The sequence below is a fragment of the Stegastes partitus genome, unplaced genomic scaffold (genome assembly GCF_000690725.1).
Source record: "Stegastes partitus isolate 25-593 unplaced genomic scaffold, Stegastes_partitus-1.0.2 Scaffold97, whole genome shotgun sequence".
NCBI classification, from domain to species: domain Eukaryota; kingdom Metazoa; phylum Chordata; class Actinopteri; family Pomacentridae; genus Stegastes; species Stegastes partitus.
In genome coordinates, this window is record NW_007577828.1 from 868,744 (window position 1) to 886,428 (window position 17,685).

The window sequence follows — 17,685 nt, forward strand, 5'->3', positions numbered from 1 at the left end:
GCTGGCGATGACTGATGGTGACAGTTTGCCAGGGAAACAGAGCGATGGAGGGAGATGAGGGGGGGGGGAAGAGGAGGGAGGAGCCTTGCGTTTACTCTACAGATATTGTACCCACCACTGATAAGCTCTGTCACACCCCAGGAAAAAGATTTCCCCCTATGGATCATCATTCATTTTAATTCCCTCATTAATCAGTTTATGCCACGGTGTTTGGGCAATTGAGGATGATGTTTGTTTTCAATGTGGGGCCAGGCTTGCATACCTTAGTTATGAAAGCCAGAAGAGCGAAAAGACTGTAGGGAGGACCTTTAGAAACTTTGAATTTATAGCATGTTCGTTTCAGGGAGTGTGGTGGGAGTGGAAGGAGTGATGGTTAACCATTAATAAACGTAAGCAGACTATAGCTCTGGGCTAAGAGACACAAACCCACAGTCATCCGTATGTCTTCTGATTGGGTTGGTTTGTTAACTTCTGAGCTTAGAAAAGTGTCTCTGTGTTTCTAGACAACACACAACCTTGTTACCAAAGTTAGGTTCGTCATGGGTATGAGGAGAGGTTTTATTATTATCTTTCAAGCCTTGGAGATTGTGACATACTTTTGGAACTTTTCACAAAGACCTACTGAGTTGAGGTATATGCACAACTCACAACCTAGTTTTTAGGTATCGTGAAGGCAATGTCTACTCCTACTACTAAACAGACTGATTGTGTGATTGGGTTGGTTTGTCCTTCGTAGCGCCTTGAGGCTGTATCCTAATGTCTCTGCTGATCCCTTGGCTTCTCATAAAGCATGACATGTTTCCAGCATGTTTATTTTGAGCAGTCTCGGCTGAATTGTAATGACCTTAGCTGCAGATTCCTCTTGAAGTTGTTTTTGTGATGATTGGGGAAATCCATTAGCTTTTCTATTCTTAAAATTTGAATTTGTTCTTTGGTTTGTGACCAGAACCCTGCCACACTATAACATTTCCATTGGCTGTACTTTGTGCTTATAAATAAATAAATGTCAGTGCTAAGCTTAGGAGGCGAGCGTGGTATCATTATATATGGACATCACGTCATTGTGAACATGCTAGTGTGATGAATAGTTCCATGGTGCCCACATACATCCTCACAGGGTCACTAGTGTGGCTGTAGACTCTTAGTCCTGGTAAATACTGGATAAAATATAAACGCCAAGACCTTGAAGGATGCTGCTTCTTATCTACCATCATATTTCAGGCATATTCTTCCTCCTCTACAAGAGCTTTACATCAGAGAGGTTTAAAGGAAGAACATACCCCGAGGCTATCCGACTCTTGAATCGTAAATCCTTGGCTCTTTAAGGCATGTTTTGTTTTTGGCTGGTTGCTCTTGTAATTCTTTGTGATTTGTATATTTTTAACATGTTTAAGTATTTACCCCTTTTGCTTGTAGGCCTACAACTTTTAAAACTCCCTCTCTGGTCACAATTCAAGCCTAAAAACTTCATCTATGTATCAACGTTACATATTTAGAAGTTGTTGTTTTTTTCATGAGAATAATCACCTCCTGGCATAAAATGAGTTTGATGTAACTCTACACCGTCGCTCATTTGCTAGAGTAAGATAAGATAAGCCCCACTGGATGTAGTTTGAGCACTCTAAATGACTCATAATTCTGCTAAAACACTGTAAAACTACTCTGTGCCACACAATGGCAAATTGTTCTCCATGTTTAACCCATTTCTAAAGAAAAATATTAAATGGAGAGCTCCACCACAAAGGTTGACAGAACTGGTTCCTTGGGTTTGTTACATATGAAATCCCAGCAGTCTGATTTGTTGAGAAAAAGTAGGAACCCTGCAGTTACAAGGCAGAAAAGCTCCACCAATTGTTCATGACATGTCTAGATTAAGACTGAAATTACTTTGGAGATGCTCTAGATCTCCAAATCAGACGGGTAAACTGACCACGCCCTTTGGAGGAAGACAAACTTCAAGCCTAGAGACTACAGATCCTGTGGGATTCAGCATAAAAAGAGACAAAGTAAGTATTTAAGGGACAATCCTACAAGATTTCAGGCTTATGGTATGTTATCCTGCCTTAGGGAACAAGTGAAGTATCTATTATAAAAGGTAGCAGCTACTTAGACGGGGGCTTCAATAAATTGCTTTCAGTCGAATTTCCCAGAATTGTCAAAAAAAAAATGGCCACCCAAATCGAAGGAAAAAACAAACACAAACAGCGGATTCGAAAACCCATACCAATTAATATCACGCTGCTTTCTAAAGTGACATCCCAGCTACCAAAGTCAGCCCCTCAGTGTGCCTTCTGTTTCCTGCTGAGGTGGGAAAAGAGGAGGAAAAGGGGGCGAGGAATGGGAGAGAAATGTTGAGAACAGATGGCGGAGTGGCCCCTATGTTCAATTGCCTGGGTGATTATGGACACAGCTGTCAGTCACTTTGCATGTAAGTGTGTGTGCGCATGTGTGTGTTTGATTTTGTCCGTACTTGGCGTCTGTGCGTACGTACTTGTGTGTGTGCTTCCAACTCTCCCATGTGCTCTCGAGCTCCTTTGAATTCAGTGGTGTCTTGGTAATGTTACATTTCACACACGTGTTTATTGCCGTAGCATGTTTTTGCCAACGTCCGAGCTTAGATCTCAGAACAGAGCTGAGACTGAAATCACGGAAAGAATGTAAGATTTAGGTCACCTGTCCACACTGTGAGCTCTCTCTCTCTCTCTTTGTCTTTCTCTCTCACTCGCTTTCTGCCTGTGTCTCTCTCCCTGTCTGTATTATTGGGCTTTACCCCCATCTAGTGGTCATGGCTGTTATTATCCTTTGACTGCATTTGCATGACATGATGTTAAATTCTAATTTCTAAGCTCAGTCTGTTTGATTTAAAATTAAGAGTTCCATTGCAAAATAACATTATTTACAAAATGGCAGGTGCACAGCTTTCTGTTACTGACATTATCTTTCTTAATCAAGCTACTTAAAATTACAAACAAATTAGGTTCCAAATTATTAAAACCTGCACTAATTGATCTTTTTGCCCTATTGGGCACACACCCAGCATGTGAAACTACATTATAAATTACATATAACTGTGTTTCTGCTCAATGTAAATAACGCTACCTCATCTTTCAGTTCTTAAAGAAAATGTGTCTGCCTGTAGTTTGGTGCTGGCTGAGTAAAGCACAGTGGGTTGATGAGATCCTTTTTGCTGAACAGCTGCAGTTTAAAACAACGGCAATGCGAATTAAAATGTAAATGTTTTGGGGCTGTAAAAAGTTTGAGCTAAAAGAGGCAAAGTTCTCCACTGAGCCTAAGAGGTGCTCATGGTGATAATTCTCTGTGTGACTCTGAGCAAACTCTTGTGAAACAAAGTCATTTGATCTTTTGTTAGAATAAAAAAATATTGATTAAAGCCACTTTCAGAACAATTTATAATTATTGTCAAAGCATCATCTTGACTCACAGATTTTCATTTTACAAAATAATGTTAGTAACGTCCAAACATGTGTAAAGTTGTGATCTGTAGTGGACTAAAGCTGAGCTGGGTAGCAGGAGTTAATAGCCAGCTGTGGAAACTCTACCAAGGAAAAACAAGTAAAGGATGTTTTCAGACTTGTGACTAAAATATGAACACATGAATATATAACAGATGTTTTACACATTTATTAGTTTTGTTTTGTCTAAATGCATGAGGTCGGATAAAGGTTGCATTGCTTGATATAAGCTGTACGTGAGAGTCTTAGCTCGTGTAATATATTATATATATTATATAAGTACAACTGAAGCACAATAGCTGTACTGAAAGAAGGTCAATTGCTAATCTTAGCCCAAAGTGGCTTGGAGTTTATAATAGTGTTTCCATTTTATCTGTGGATAAATGTATCTCTCTACAGCCTCATGTCCTCATCCCTGGAATGGTTTCCACTGGCAGAGCAGCTGAGTACCGGTCCATCTCGCTGCTGATCCAGTCATTGTACTTGCACAGCTTGGTGTCGACGATGGGGTCAGCTGGGCTGCTGTCTGTACCATTGCACACCTTGCAGCTGGCCATCGCACTTCATCACGCTGCCACTGTCATTCTGGAGAGAATACAAGACTTACATCGAAAATGCAATGACACAGGAAGGATGACGGGACAGAGACACCAATGACAAAGTAGATTCAGTGGCACAACAAAAGAAAATGCAGTTTCTCTGGCTTGTGTTCATGCTCACCGTGCAGTCATCTGTGTCTGCTTGACCAGAACAGTTCATACCTGGCCTCCAGAACTCAGGGAAAGTGTTCATGCAAGTCTGATCATCAACGACATGAGTATTCCCATCAGTTTCAAAGAGGAAGAAGGTAGGTTGTTACTCTAATTCTTTGACGACAAAGTTTAGTAGTTTGGATGTAATCCGTACTTTCACTTGTCAGTCTCTGACTTTTTTCTTTCCTTCTACTCAGGGGGTCTATGGATTACTTCCCATTTTCATGCAGTGCCTCTTCTTGCACTCTAACATAAGGTCTGAACCTTGAGTAAATACTATTTTCAAGGTCTACCTCTTTTAATTAGTCCTGATCACTGACTGGGCATTTTGGCAAGCTATTAAATTCCTCTGATTAAAGAATTAAAATAGAATGTTCATGCCTTGTTAGAGCTGCAATGACCAGAATGCTGATGAGGCTTTCTATCATTCCTACCTGCTAATGAATCTAACATATCCCTGAGTCATGGTCACAACATAAAAGTATCGGAGCTGCAGTCTGTAGATTAAGCCCATGTTTCTGGTAAGTGCCGTCAAGGGGTTGCTGCTGCTTTCTGTTTGGAGTCAAATTACTAAGATGCATTTAGGAAACAACCAGTATTAAGGCAGACGTCATTCACCCGGAAAACTGCAGTTGCATTTGATTTCAGTAGATGAAAAAAAGGCCTTCAAAGTGACTATGAGACTCCAGGAGGCCACCCTGCCTGATGCACTCCTTTCTGTTAACTTGACGACAATTGAACACGTTGGCTTCATGTCTGAATGAGCACCTTAGTCACTAAGGTAACAGCATTCTGTCATTCAGACACCACAGGGATGAAGAGAGCCACGGCACACACAAGATTGGACGATGCAGCGAGCGATGTGTGCTTCGTAATAATGCAATAGCAGGTAAACAACTACATCCAAGCAAATAGCAAGCTTATCAAACTGTCCAAATAACTAATAGCCTAGTTTATTTACAGCTTCCCTAATCACTGAAAATTCTGCCCATGCGTGATGATAATCTACGCACTACTTCACCAGCATTGAAATAAAAACATCCCCAGAGCTGTGGTGGCGCTCAGGTGATGATTTACGGTTTCTTACGAGCCATGACTCTGTGTGTGTGGCAGCTCACACGTCTGTAGCAGTGTTACATGCAGTTAGATCCTCACTGATCCTGTCTCCACGTCAAGGATAATTTGTAATTATAAGTAATTAATAAAGTTATTGTTGTTGTTTGGAAATGTGTGAAACTCTCTTGCTTTGGAGTCATTTATGGATCCTGTGGCTGTTTGATGCTGCAGGTGTGTAAAAACTAAAATAATTAGGGGAAAGATTCCTCCAAACAGCTGGAAGCAGCAAACTGAACCTGAGCTAATGGTAGAGATTTTGTCAAAAAAAAAAAAACATTATTTGGAGTACCATTATACTAAGTTGTTAGTCTCTCTTTTCATCACAGTAATGTTTTAACTTTATGAAAATGTCATGGTGTAGCCTAAATAGTGTGATGTTGTCAGTTGGGAGCACAAACTGTGCGCTCTGTAACATACTAGTCTGTCCTCTGGATCGTACTGTACAATGCAACCCTATGCAAGAGAGTTGCTCACATTTATACATGTTGAATAACAGAACAACAGAACCGGTGACTTTGTTATTTAGTTATAATTATACATTATGCCTGACATGAGGACAGAATAAGTCCAGGTCAGAATCTAACAGCAAGTAACACTGTGGACTTTTCTTTACTTTACACAGGTTGAGCTGTCCCACACAGATCCACAGTTTATCAGTGGCAGTTAAACATTTTATTGCATCATGAACATCCTTAAGTTGAGTCCTGAGCTCCACCACAGGAATAGTTTTATTTTACTTTTGGCAAATCCATCCATCCATTATCTATACTCTGCTTAATCCTCAGTGGGGTTGTGGGGGGCTGGAGTCTATCCCAGCCGACTCAGGGTGAAGGTAGGGACACTCTGGACAGGTCACCAGTCTATCACAGGGCTACACTTAGAGACAGACAACCAAGCACACTCACATTCACACCTATGGACAATTTAGAATCACTAATTAACCTCAACATATTTTTGGACTGTGTGGGAGGAAGCTGGAGAACCCGGAGAAGGGGAGAACATGCAAACTCAACGCAGAACGATCCTGGATGTCCTCACTGGGACGCGCCGACCTTCTTGCATGCGAGGCAACAGTTCTACCAACTGGGCCACCTGCATAGTGAACATCCTAAAGATGAGTCCTGAGCTCCAACACAGGAATAGTTTTATTGTACTGTTGGTAAAGTTGTAGTTAAATTATCATCACACATGGACAAAATTCTCAGTGGTTATGGAAGTCATTAACAAACTAGGCCATTAGTTATTTGGAAAGCTTGATAAGCTTAGTTTAGATGTGGGCTTATGTTTGCCATTGCATTAACATATGTTGCATATCATTTGCAGTACTGTCCAGTCTTGCATGAATAACAAACATCGTATGTGCACCGAAGCATTCTTCATCACCGTGGTGGGTATGTCTGAATTAAGCTGTGAGAAACATTAATGTAAATGACAGAATCCCATTACTTTAACAGACTGATGAATCCATTAATATTATGTCTGGAAAGGGCTCAACAAACAATCCTACACATCACGACTGTAAAAACTGTTATTTTTTTAGGCTTTGGTTTCTGTATGGATTAAATAAATGCAAAACAGCATCTTTAATTATGAAGCTTTAGATCTGCTGGAAGCTAGATTTTGTCATGAAGCCACTATTTCCATCTGTGTCCAGATTCTACAGTAAATCATAATAACTGACTGCTGAATGCAGTTTCATAGTGAATGGACAAAAATGAGAGTGGTATCAGTCTTTCAGTCTAAATCTTTTAAACAAGCATGTGAGTGTGCTTGCCCAAATTTAAGATGCTGGTGGCTTGGTTGCTTTTTTTTTTTTTTTTTTTAACCAGTTGTACCAATCAGAGACTTTACTGCAGAGTGCACTAATGTAGAGTGTTAGCGGATAATAAATGGGAACAAAGCACTGATAAATTAATCCATTAACTATACAGGATTTCAAACATGGTTTTACAAATGAAAGACACAGAAGAAAAGATTGAAATCTCTCTCATGTCTTAACACTGAAGGTGAAACTACAGTCAGCAGCTAATTCGCTTCGACTTGACACAAGGGGCAAGATTTCAACCACGGCTCAGTCCAAAGGATTTGGTCGCTTATTATATTGTTATATGGTGTTTATTTTATCAGTAGTTCTTATCTAACTCTCAGCAAGAAAGTGAAAAAGCATATTTCCCCAGAATCACAAGAAATGTTTGTGTCTAATTGGAACTTCAGGGGCCTTTAGCTACTATGTAACGGAAAGCTGAAGTAAATCTTGTGCAACAGGGAATATTTGAGGAGTGGATTAACGTACACTGGCTTATCCTGCAGTTATACTAAATTCTAGTGTGGTGACAAGTTAATGAGGTGTAAAAGCCACTGTAACACCTTTAAATCCACTTACATTGATTTGGGATGGTGGCGCCCCAGCCACTGACATAACAGGTCTCCTCAGGCTGTGGGCAGCGGCGGGGCAGAGGAGTGGGCTGATCTACTGGGTGAGGCTGTGGGGAGGTGACCGGTAGGGGCTGTGACAAATCAGCAATATGAATGTGCTGCTCTGTGCTCCTCCTCCACACTGTTGTCATGTTCCCCAAGCGATGCAGTCGTGCTGTAGGGTCTGCAAAGGACAGAAGCGGGACTGTATTTGTTAGGCTAGGCACACTGCAGAAACAATGACAGAGGAAGGGTAAGCCTTAATCAGACGTGAACAGCAGGTTGATGGATGTGGTTTAATTAGGTTGAATCAATTAGGAAAGAACTGTCAAAAATAATAGGTCTTTCTAATACCGGCTATCAAGAAAAGCAAAAATTACAAAGCTGACAACAGTAGCTAATTGGGTTACAAAACGTTCAGACCAATTTAGAATCATCAATTAACCTACTATGTTTTTATATCGTTTTGGACTGTTGGAGGAAGCCGGAGCACGTGGATGCTCCTGTAGAAAGGGGCAGAACATCCAACCTCTGCACAAAAAGGCATCAACCAACCATTAGCTGGATATTGGCAGCAGCGAGGGTGACAATGCTAACCTCCTGCACCACCGTGTAGAACAGAGCAGCAGTTGAATTAAGCCCAACAACGGTAGATTTAAATAATACTTGCTTGAACTGGAAGAAAACATGAAGGGTTCATTTGCAAAAACAGATAACTCCATCTTCACAAACCTTCAGAAAACCCACTTTTCCATCGTCTACCTGAGACAATAACAATCAAACTTAAGTTATCTCTATTTTTGTCATTTCTACTGAGTTGAATCCACTCAACTTTAGTTGGATTATCTCAAGCAAACAACAAAATAATACGTTTCCTGGAGTTGTCTGTTTTTGCAAACGACCTTTTCATATATTAAGCACCTCAGCCAGGTTGACTCAAGCCCAAGTGAGTTTTTATTGCTGGTATTTTGGGGAATCCAAACCAAATGAATGCCACTTTTTTTTGACAAGACAACATGTGATGATTTAATTCAACAGCAGGTTTTGATTTGCTAAATGCTCTGCACTTATATAGAGCCTTTATCCTAAGCGCTTTACAATGTGTTTCTCATTCATCCATTCACAGCAACTTCGGGTTCAGTGTCTTGCCCAAGGACACTTCGACTGTGGAGGGGATCGAACCACCAACCTTGTAAGTGGAGGACAACCGGCCCTACCACCTGAGCCATGATTTGATGCAGTTGTTCACTCATACCTACTTGGGTGCACACTGGAAGGAAGTTCCACTATCCATCATTAAGAGCCCCGCTGCAGTATACCCCTCCACCATAGACCTGCCAGGGTCTGGAGTGGGGCTGGCAGACCTTGTTGTCCTCCAGGGGAAATGCTCCTGTAACACAACAAGATCAAAGAGAGACTGCAAGTTGCTATTCTAATATTCACTTCTTTTCTTTCAGTCACAGCACGGTAAAGCTCTGCCTGCAAGCCCCAACACTAGAAGGAGAAGCTTCATGCTGTATGCTGTTTACGTAGCCGTCTTCTGTAGCTCCAACCTCTTATGTAGGCGCTTTGATCAGTGTTTCCTCTTTATACCTGCAGGCTTATTAGAGGACAGTGGGAGGAACAGAACACTTTATCACATTTCAGCATCATTTCCCATCCGGCCGTAGCCTTTACAATAACCTTATTAGAGAAAACTTCAACACCTTTGGTTCAACGATGCGTTTCTACAGAGTGACCACTTCGTTTCTTTCCTTTTCTGAAAACCAAAAGGATAATCAGTTATGAAAAATCTGCTGTATCTCGTTTAAACATAATCCAGTGACAGTTTTTGCAGTTTTGTTCATAGTGTGAAGACCAGCAAAGACCTACAGCGCCACGCAGATTCTTGTGGCTTAGTGGGCTTTATTAAAACCATTTTTTATGGTTAGTCTTTGCACTCTAAAATAGACGGCGGTGGCATAGAGTAATTGACAAAACTTTTGCAGCACTACAGAAAAAAGTAAACAAAAAAAAGATAAGATTGGAGGCATGATTCCCATTTCTGTTTATACAGTTAATATTTTATAATGTCATGATGCAATTTAAAGGCTTGAAATATTGCACAACTTGGAATGTGCTTGAGGGAAACCAAAATATCTACCAGTCATATTCTCGCTCTTTTTGAGTCTGTAGAAACATGTTTTTCCCAAATGAATGCTAAAATTGAGTATTGATTAATCCACTCATCCTCTATATTCATACCCATCCAGCTGTATGTGCTTTGTTGCCTTGAGTGTTGCTGGGGGCTGGGTCCTGACCCAGCCGATGGGACAAGGTTGGACAGGTTTACCAGTCCATCACAACATAAAGAGAGACAAGCATGCATGCTAGAATTCATGCTTACAGCAAATGTAGAATCATAATGTATGTATTCTGTGAGAAATCCAGAGGGAGAACATGCAAACTGCATCCAGAAAGACTCCAGGCCAACCAGCATGTTCAAAAACAGAACCGCCTTGGAGTGAATAATATTTTCTATATTGTTTTTTTTTTTTTTTTCTCAGCTGTTGCTTTATTTATTTTGTATATGTTATGAGGTGGGGCTGCGAGGTGGATCAGTGGTCAGCACCGTTGCCTCGCAGCTAGAAGATCGCTAGTTCACATCTCGGTGAGGACACCCAGGATCTTTCTGTGTGGAGTTTGCATGTTCTCCCCGTGCAGTGTGGGTTCTCTCCGGGTTCTCCGGCTTCCTCCCACACAATCCAAAAACATGTTGAAGTTAATTGGTGATTCTAAATTGTCCGTAGGTGTGAATGTGAGTGTGCTTGGTTGTCTGTCTCTAAGTGTAGCCCTGTGATAGACTGGTGACCTGTCCAGGGTGTCCCCTGCCTTCACCCTAAGTCAGCTGGGATAGACTCCAGCCTCCCCACAACCCTAGTGAGGATTAAGCGGTGTATCAATAATGGATCGATGGATGGATGTTATGAGGTGTTCAGTGACACCCACTATGTCAATACCACATGTGACGCAAGAAAAATAAGAGTGAAAACAAATGACAGCTTGAAAATTACGACATAGACATAACCACAAATCTATGAACACTAAGAAAGAGAACAGGAGATGCGAAAACATGAATATTCAGTGATATAGTCTGCCTTTGATTCAGCTGCATCTGTAAGCACTGACACGTGAGACTGTTTGATATCTGCTTGCCATCTCCACCCAACGCCTGTTCATCACTGCATGTTTTCAACGGTTAGATCGAGGAAGATTTATCCACGCGCCAAGTGGAATATTTATTGTTTATTGTGTTTGACAAGAGGATTTTAATAGAGCTGTAAATAATTCAGTTATACCTGAAAGATTTAGCTTTCCTCATGAAAGGAGGCGCACTGAAATGCAATGTGGGTTCATTCATCTGAGAGCCGTGACAATCTGTTTTGCCTAACACGTAGTAACCACCCCCTTCCTAACACCAGCAGTTATAATGCATAAACTCACTTCACAGCACCTTGTTGATGTGGAAGCCCACAATGCATTCATCTGTAGGAATCTGATAGCTCTAAATAAAGATGAAAATCCACCAAACTCTTATAACAACGGCAGCAGTGGTGCTATTAGAAGACTGTAGTCCTCAAGGTTTTCACGCACGTGTATTTTGTCCTCTTTGGCTCTACATCTTTCGCAACAGCTACACAAAATGATGCCCAAAAGCAATTTCATCTCTTTCATTTGTTTGGGTTGTAGTTTCACAAGAGGACACGTGTTGTTGATTTATGCATCAATTAAAAATCACAACACTCTTGCATCACTGCTTGTCCATAAAACCATCTCTGTAGTCTTTGTTGTTTATTCTTCCCCATCAGTTTCTCTGCGATCACATTTTCACATGTTTCTTTTCATCTATTATTAATTACAACAGAGGCCTCTGTTCTGGTGCTGCCTCAGCTGATAAAAGTCTTGTGCCTCATTGTGGATTCATACAGACAAAAACACATGATCCACTGCGTCAGTGAGAGGAAAGAAGACACAGGACTCACACAGACAGCAGCAATGCGCACAATTTACTATATCAGACGCTAAATTATCTTGCATCAAACGGAGACACCAGGTTTGTTGTTTTTAGTATAAATATTTTATTTGAAGATATGACATGAATATTCTAATGTATCCAAAGGTGCCATAGCCATTAGAGTCAACAACAGCAGGTGGTGTTACGTCTTTAAATCATTTATTTTCATATCTGATTGTTTTCGAACTGCGACACCCGTGGAGAAATTAAACGGTGCATGATGGGATACTCTGCGCTCCTGCTCTTGTGCAAATTTTTACCGTCCAGGTTCCTCCGTGCAAGCTGTCAATTGTCTTTTCGAAGGGTCACTGTTCACGGTCAGAGGTTGTCGTCATCTGCAGTGACCCAAGGAAGGGCCAATAAGAGCACCGTGTCCGTTTCTTTTTTCTTTCTTGTTTTTTGAAGACACTGTCTGAGGTTTTGAGGTTTGGTGGTGGTGAAATATGACCAAGTTCAGAATGTCAAATGACGTCTCGTCCTTTTGAGGGGAGGCTGATGGTTCTTATGCTGTCAGTAAAGGTAGCAGCGGCCATTGGGAATATGTTTTTTTTTTTTCTTTCATTACTGGGAGTCATAAAAGTGGACAATCTGGTCCTTTGCAATGCCAAAGTAGGTGCCCACAACTGTGGTAAAATCAGTGTACAGATTCCTGCAGACAACACACAGAAAAGAAGGAGCTTTAAACATGAATTCTGACATTTGTTGTTGTTGTTGTTGTTTATACCGCATTAAAGAATCTGCATTTAAAATCTCTTACGATGCTCTCTCCTCCAGTTTAAGTCCCTTGATGTTCTCAATTCCGTCACTGACGGTGTTGACGGCGGTGTCGTAGTAGGACTTTATGGCGCCTGTGACCCTTTCCAGAGAGCCCGGCTTCTCTTCGGCCTGCCTCAGCACACGGAAGCCTTCAGCGTCTGCACAAAAACAGGTCAGAGGAGTTCAGATGTAGTCATGCACAGTCGTCCTCCAATGTTTTCATACCCTTCTATTAAAGAAAAGGCAAAATTCACAATAGTCACTCATATAACTAAAAAGTAAGAATAAATAAAAATTTGCTAAATTATAATTTAGTGAAATAAGACGTTGCTTTTGAATTATGGTTGGAAATAATAATTAAAAAAATAATAACAATAAAAAAAAAACTGTCCAGGACAAATCAGAGCACTTTGCTTTTATTTTTGTTTGATTGTTTGTTTGTTTTTTAATATTTCTGTTGAACCACAATTCAAAAGCAATGTCTTTATTTATTATTACTTTTGTCAATTTCAACTTATTTCAGTTACAGCTGGGTTTTTTTCCTTCTTTAATGGGAGGGTATGAATACATTTGAAGATGACTGCATATTCAGTGAACACCTCAACAGGAAACATTACACAAAATACTTTAGACATGAAATTGTAAAGCAGCACAAGACGTGTCCCTTGTCTAAAAAAAAAGAGCAGGGAGAAGATAAAGGACTTTCCCCCTTCTCAAAACAAGTGACATCAATGATCTACCACAGCTTTTACGTGTGTGTACTCTTCAAAACACACGTACACAACCAGACTTAACACAAATATCACAATTAAAACTTTTCGTTGTTTGTTTTGTATACATTTTCTTTAACTGAGTAATATATAGAAGATTATTTCAAAGAGTTGAATTCACAAACTTTAATACACATCTGCTAAAAAGCAGCACATTCAAACACATTCTTTTTTTTTTAATCAATTTGTGATCTTAACACAACTAATCTGTAAGTAATAAGTCTGTTTTTAGCTCAGAACAAACCTTTAGAAATCAATCATGTCTTTCATTGATTTGTAAACAATCTTTTTATAGGTTTCACTGAATTATTCTAATTATTTAAAATATATGAAGGGTTGAACTTTCTGAAAACACACTTACTGAGTGCAAGAAGTGTAACAAGCACAGAAATGACCAGTAGCTTATTCATGGTTTCAGGTATCTATAAATGAAGAGAGAGAATAATGAGACACGTAAAGCTTCCCCCGCTTCATCCACTAGGGTGAGACATTGTCATAGATTTCCCGCCTCATGTATGGCTGATGTATTTTGTGTGATATTGTCTTTCTATGTATGAATTTTTCTTCTGACATACAGGTCAAAACATTTCCTTATTTGCCATGCTGTTGAGCATAAAGTTTATATCCCCCCCCTATAAGAAGCTATTATCTTCCAGTCTTATCAAACACAATCCATTTAATCCATTCACTAATGAAGCAAAAGTGTCAGTACTCACTGTATTCCTCTGCAGAAACGGTGAAAAGAAAACAGAGTAAGCGGCACCGCTGGCCCGACCTGTTTATATAGGAGTGTAAAGGTGTTGACTTGTTGCTCTCAGAGTCAAAGTGCACTCTGTGGAAGATAAACCTCCTCCGCTGTCTCATGTGTGTTTGCTGGAGTAGTGGACCACTGTGTCTTGATAAAGCAAAGCGTTGTGACTATGTCAACACAAGGTTTGGGGGGTTTAAGAAAAAAATAAAAATCATCAAACTAATCATTTCATAGAGTCATGGGTGGGGGGGGGATCATTTCCCCACCAGCTCTGTACGTCACCCTGATCCTGAACACGCCACAATCAGTCATGTTCCATTGATAAGGTCAGTAGGCTCTCACGTCTCGCCCTGTTCGCAACCTCCTTAAAGGAAGCACTGATTACTTGCATAACGAGGCTAACGCGTTCACGCCACACTACGACAGTCCTAAGTCCTGTCAAGGTGGTCCTGAGTCTAGAGTGTGCTGAACACGTCATCTGCGCCGATTCAGGTTATGAAACTGGCAACTGGATTTATTGTTCCACGACTTTATTACAAATCTTAATATAGAGATAAAAGAGGCCCTCTGTTTCTTTATCTATGGACGAGTGGATTCCTCGACACCTTCTGCTCATCAGTATTCTCATCGGACATGCTAGCACGGCATTTCCCGTCAGAAATGATTGCTTTGTGATTCGATTTCAAGTGACATTGAAAGAACAAGACATTTTGATGTTGTTAATGTCGCCCTACTGCGACTTTCCTTCTTCTTTTGTAGAAATAATTCATATTTAGCGTTTTATCACCCACACCAAATTATTTTGACCTTTGATTTTATTTATTTTTTTGGGGTGTTTTTATCCTTGAAGCTGTGGTTATATATTGATAGCAAATATTTTGACTCTAGTTAATCATTGTAAATGTTTGTTGCTTGCTAAAGGCAGAACATTTGGTGAACGCCATTCCGCATGGGTTCGTCAACAACAATAACACATTTGTTTTTAAGCCGAAGAAAAGAGAACCTTGAACATCTTAAAAAGCACCGACTGCGACCAGTACTTTATAATACTTCATGAGAGCTTCTTCTCTTACTTAAGGACATTTTTTTTTTTATTGTGTTATCATCAGATTGTAGCACAGAAAGTGTTTGAACGTCCCAGTTATTGTGTATTATTCATTGGGCATAATTACAAAGTGACCAAACAGTTTTGATCTTGAGTTGTGTGTTTTTCTCCGTAATGACTCGATCGAGGTCTAAACAAACAACCCAACAGCCGATCACGTGATCCAGCCTCACATGTCACGTCGCTTGTGACCCAAGAACGCAGGTCAGTTGGAGAACAGCTGTGGCTAAGCAGTAAGACCAGAGAGCGTCGGAGAGCTTTGGTTCGGTCCAGCTGATTCAGTTGGACTTGGCTCTGCTCGGCCGGTGCTGGAGTTTAAGTCGGCAATAAGCTACATCAAGGCGCTGTCAACGCCACAGCGACATGATCATCTGTTACTTCTCGGATGTCTTCGATGTCATGTGTTGAACAATCACCGAGTAAAGAGATGAAAAAAAAAGTTACCCTTACCAATATCTATTTCTAAACGTACACACCCTCCTCGTGGCCATCAGTCATTAAACACAATCCAGTGAGCCATTATTCCAAGAAATAAATCTGGGATCACTGTGTCAGCACTCAGAAGCTAAGTTGTCTGCAACACCTTCGCTTCAAGCAAATATTCCTTCAGGAGTAATAAAAGCAGGATTTAGCAGGATGCAGTTGTTTATCTTTCATCATTTGTGGCACAAGTTGTAACTAGAGCCTGAAATCTAAGAGTTCTATTTAGGCTCGAGATGGCAAAATAAACTTCTTGCTAGTTCTTGGATTACATGACCGTTTTATTAACGTGGCCACTGAGTGTGCTCAAAAAGAAAAAAACAAAACAAAAAACAGTCCCATAATGTTTAACTAAGTGATCTTAATTCGTGTCATAGCAGAAGATGTGCAGTTTGTTGTGGCATAATTTAAATAAATGTGCAACTCTAGAGTTTTACATTTTGTTGTAACCAGAATTATCATTATACGAACTGTGGATGTCAACCTTTAATAGTACGTAAACCTCGATGAAGAAACAAGCTTCGAGTAGTTTTCAGTTCATTTTATTCAAGGACACTCATACACACACACACATTACAGGCAGACTTTGGTTAGTTATCAAACACAAAATTCTGTACATGCACAATTTGCAAAGGTGGTGTTGACATGTTCGCCATGCTCATCACTCTGCACGACTTGGCAAGGACTTCAAAAGAAGCAAATAGTTTTGCATTTGCATTGTGCATCGCTCTCCTATAGGCCTAAACGGGTGTTGTTTCTATAAGCTTGAATCAAATTACAGGTTTCTGACAGCAGTTTAGCTCTATTGGGCGGGCATGACTTTGTCCAAATAGGCCTTGGCAATTTCGATGCCGTCGTTCATGTGCTGTTGAAATGTCGGACGTATATACTCTTCGTATGCCCCCAGCAATGCTGAGCGGGCTCTGTCCACATATGGACCCCCTTCAGCCATCACGTTGCTGCACAAAAGAAGGATGACACATTTTTTTTTTTAATTACTATTTTGTTGAAAAAGGTTAAAAGATTCATTATCTGGCTCATTATCACAAAATACATTTCTTTTCTTTTGTTATATCATCACTAGAAAATGTGAAATATAAATATGTAGTGGTAATGTTTTACAGTGAATTAGGCTCTTCAGCTGGGAGAATAATTCTCAATGAATACTTACTTAGCAACCTGGACGAAAGCTTTATACTCTTCCCTTTCCTGCAGGGCTCCGACGTTGGCACCAGTTGCACCACGAACGGTGTCAATGTGAGGGGCTGCAGCAGCTTGTACCTTTTCCATGGCATTCATCAACCTCTTCATGAACGTAGCTTTCAGGTCGTTGTATCTGTCAACGACCTCCTGCGATGGTTCTCTGATTTCACACAGGCTCATGGAGACTGCAGTGAAAAAAGAAGGGTTGGACTTTTATTTTAAAACCAGTGACACAGACATATGCAATGAATAAATTAAACCAGACTAAATCAGCATGCCTAAAGTAAAAAAAAAAAAAAAAAAAAAAAAAGAGATAAACCTAAATGTTACTTTATGTATTTTGCATGTTCAAAATAAGATCTCTAAGACCAGTGTTCAGTGCCGACAGCGTGTCTGCTACTGCAGCTGGGTGCAGTTTAAAAATGAGCATTCATCCTGTATGTCAACCACAAATAAAGCAGTGTAGGAGTCAGCCATGCAACAGTGTCCATTAAAGCATATGTATTGAAACATGTTTTATACCAAGAGATGCAGGCACAATTATTATTATTATTTTTAATTTTTTTTAACAAAAAATCACATTTTAAATCAGTTAAGTGTTCTGTGATTTGAGTAGTAATTTCCTTTTTTTTAAAATAATGGTTACATAACATTTAAGCTTTAAAAAAAAAACTCACAATACAAAAATCAAATGCAGCAGTTGTTCATACTGTATTGATATGTTGCCTTACCCTGCAGAGCGAGGATCAGTGCCAAGACATATTTTGTATTCATCTCTGAAACGAAAGAAAAAAACAAACACAAGATCAG

The 17,685-nt window shown here is 40.1% G+C and overlaps 1 pseudogene; it reads right to left on the minus strand.

Annotated features, from left to right (window-relative positions):
• Window positions 1-3,983: 3,983 nt before the first annotated feature.
• LOC103354141 (trypsinogen-like protein 3) lies at window positions 3,984-9,906 on the minus strand (annotated as a pseudogene).
• Window positions 9,907-17,685: the final 7,779 nt, after the last annotated feature.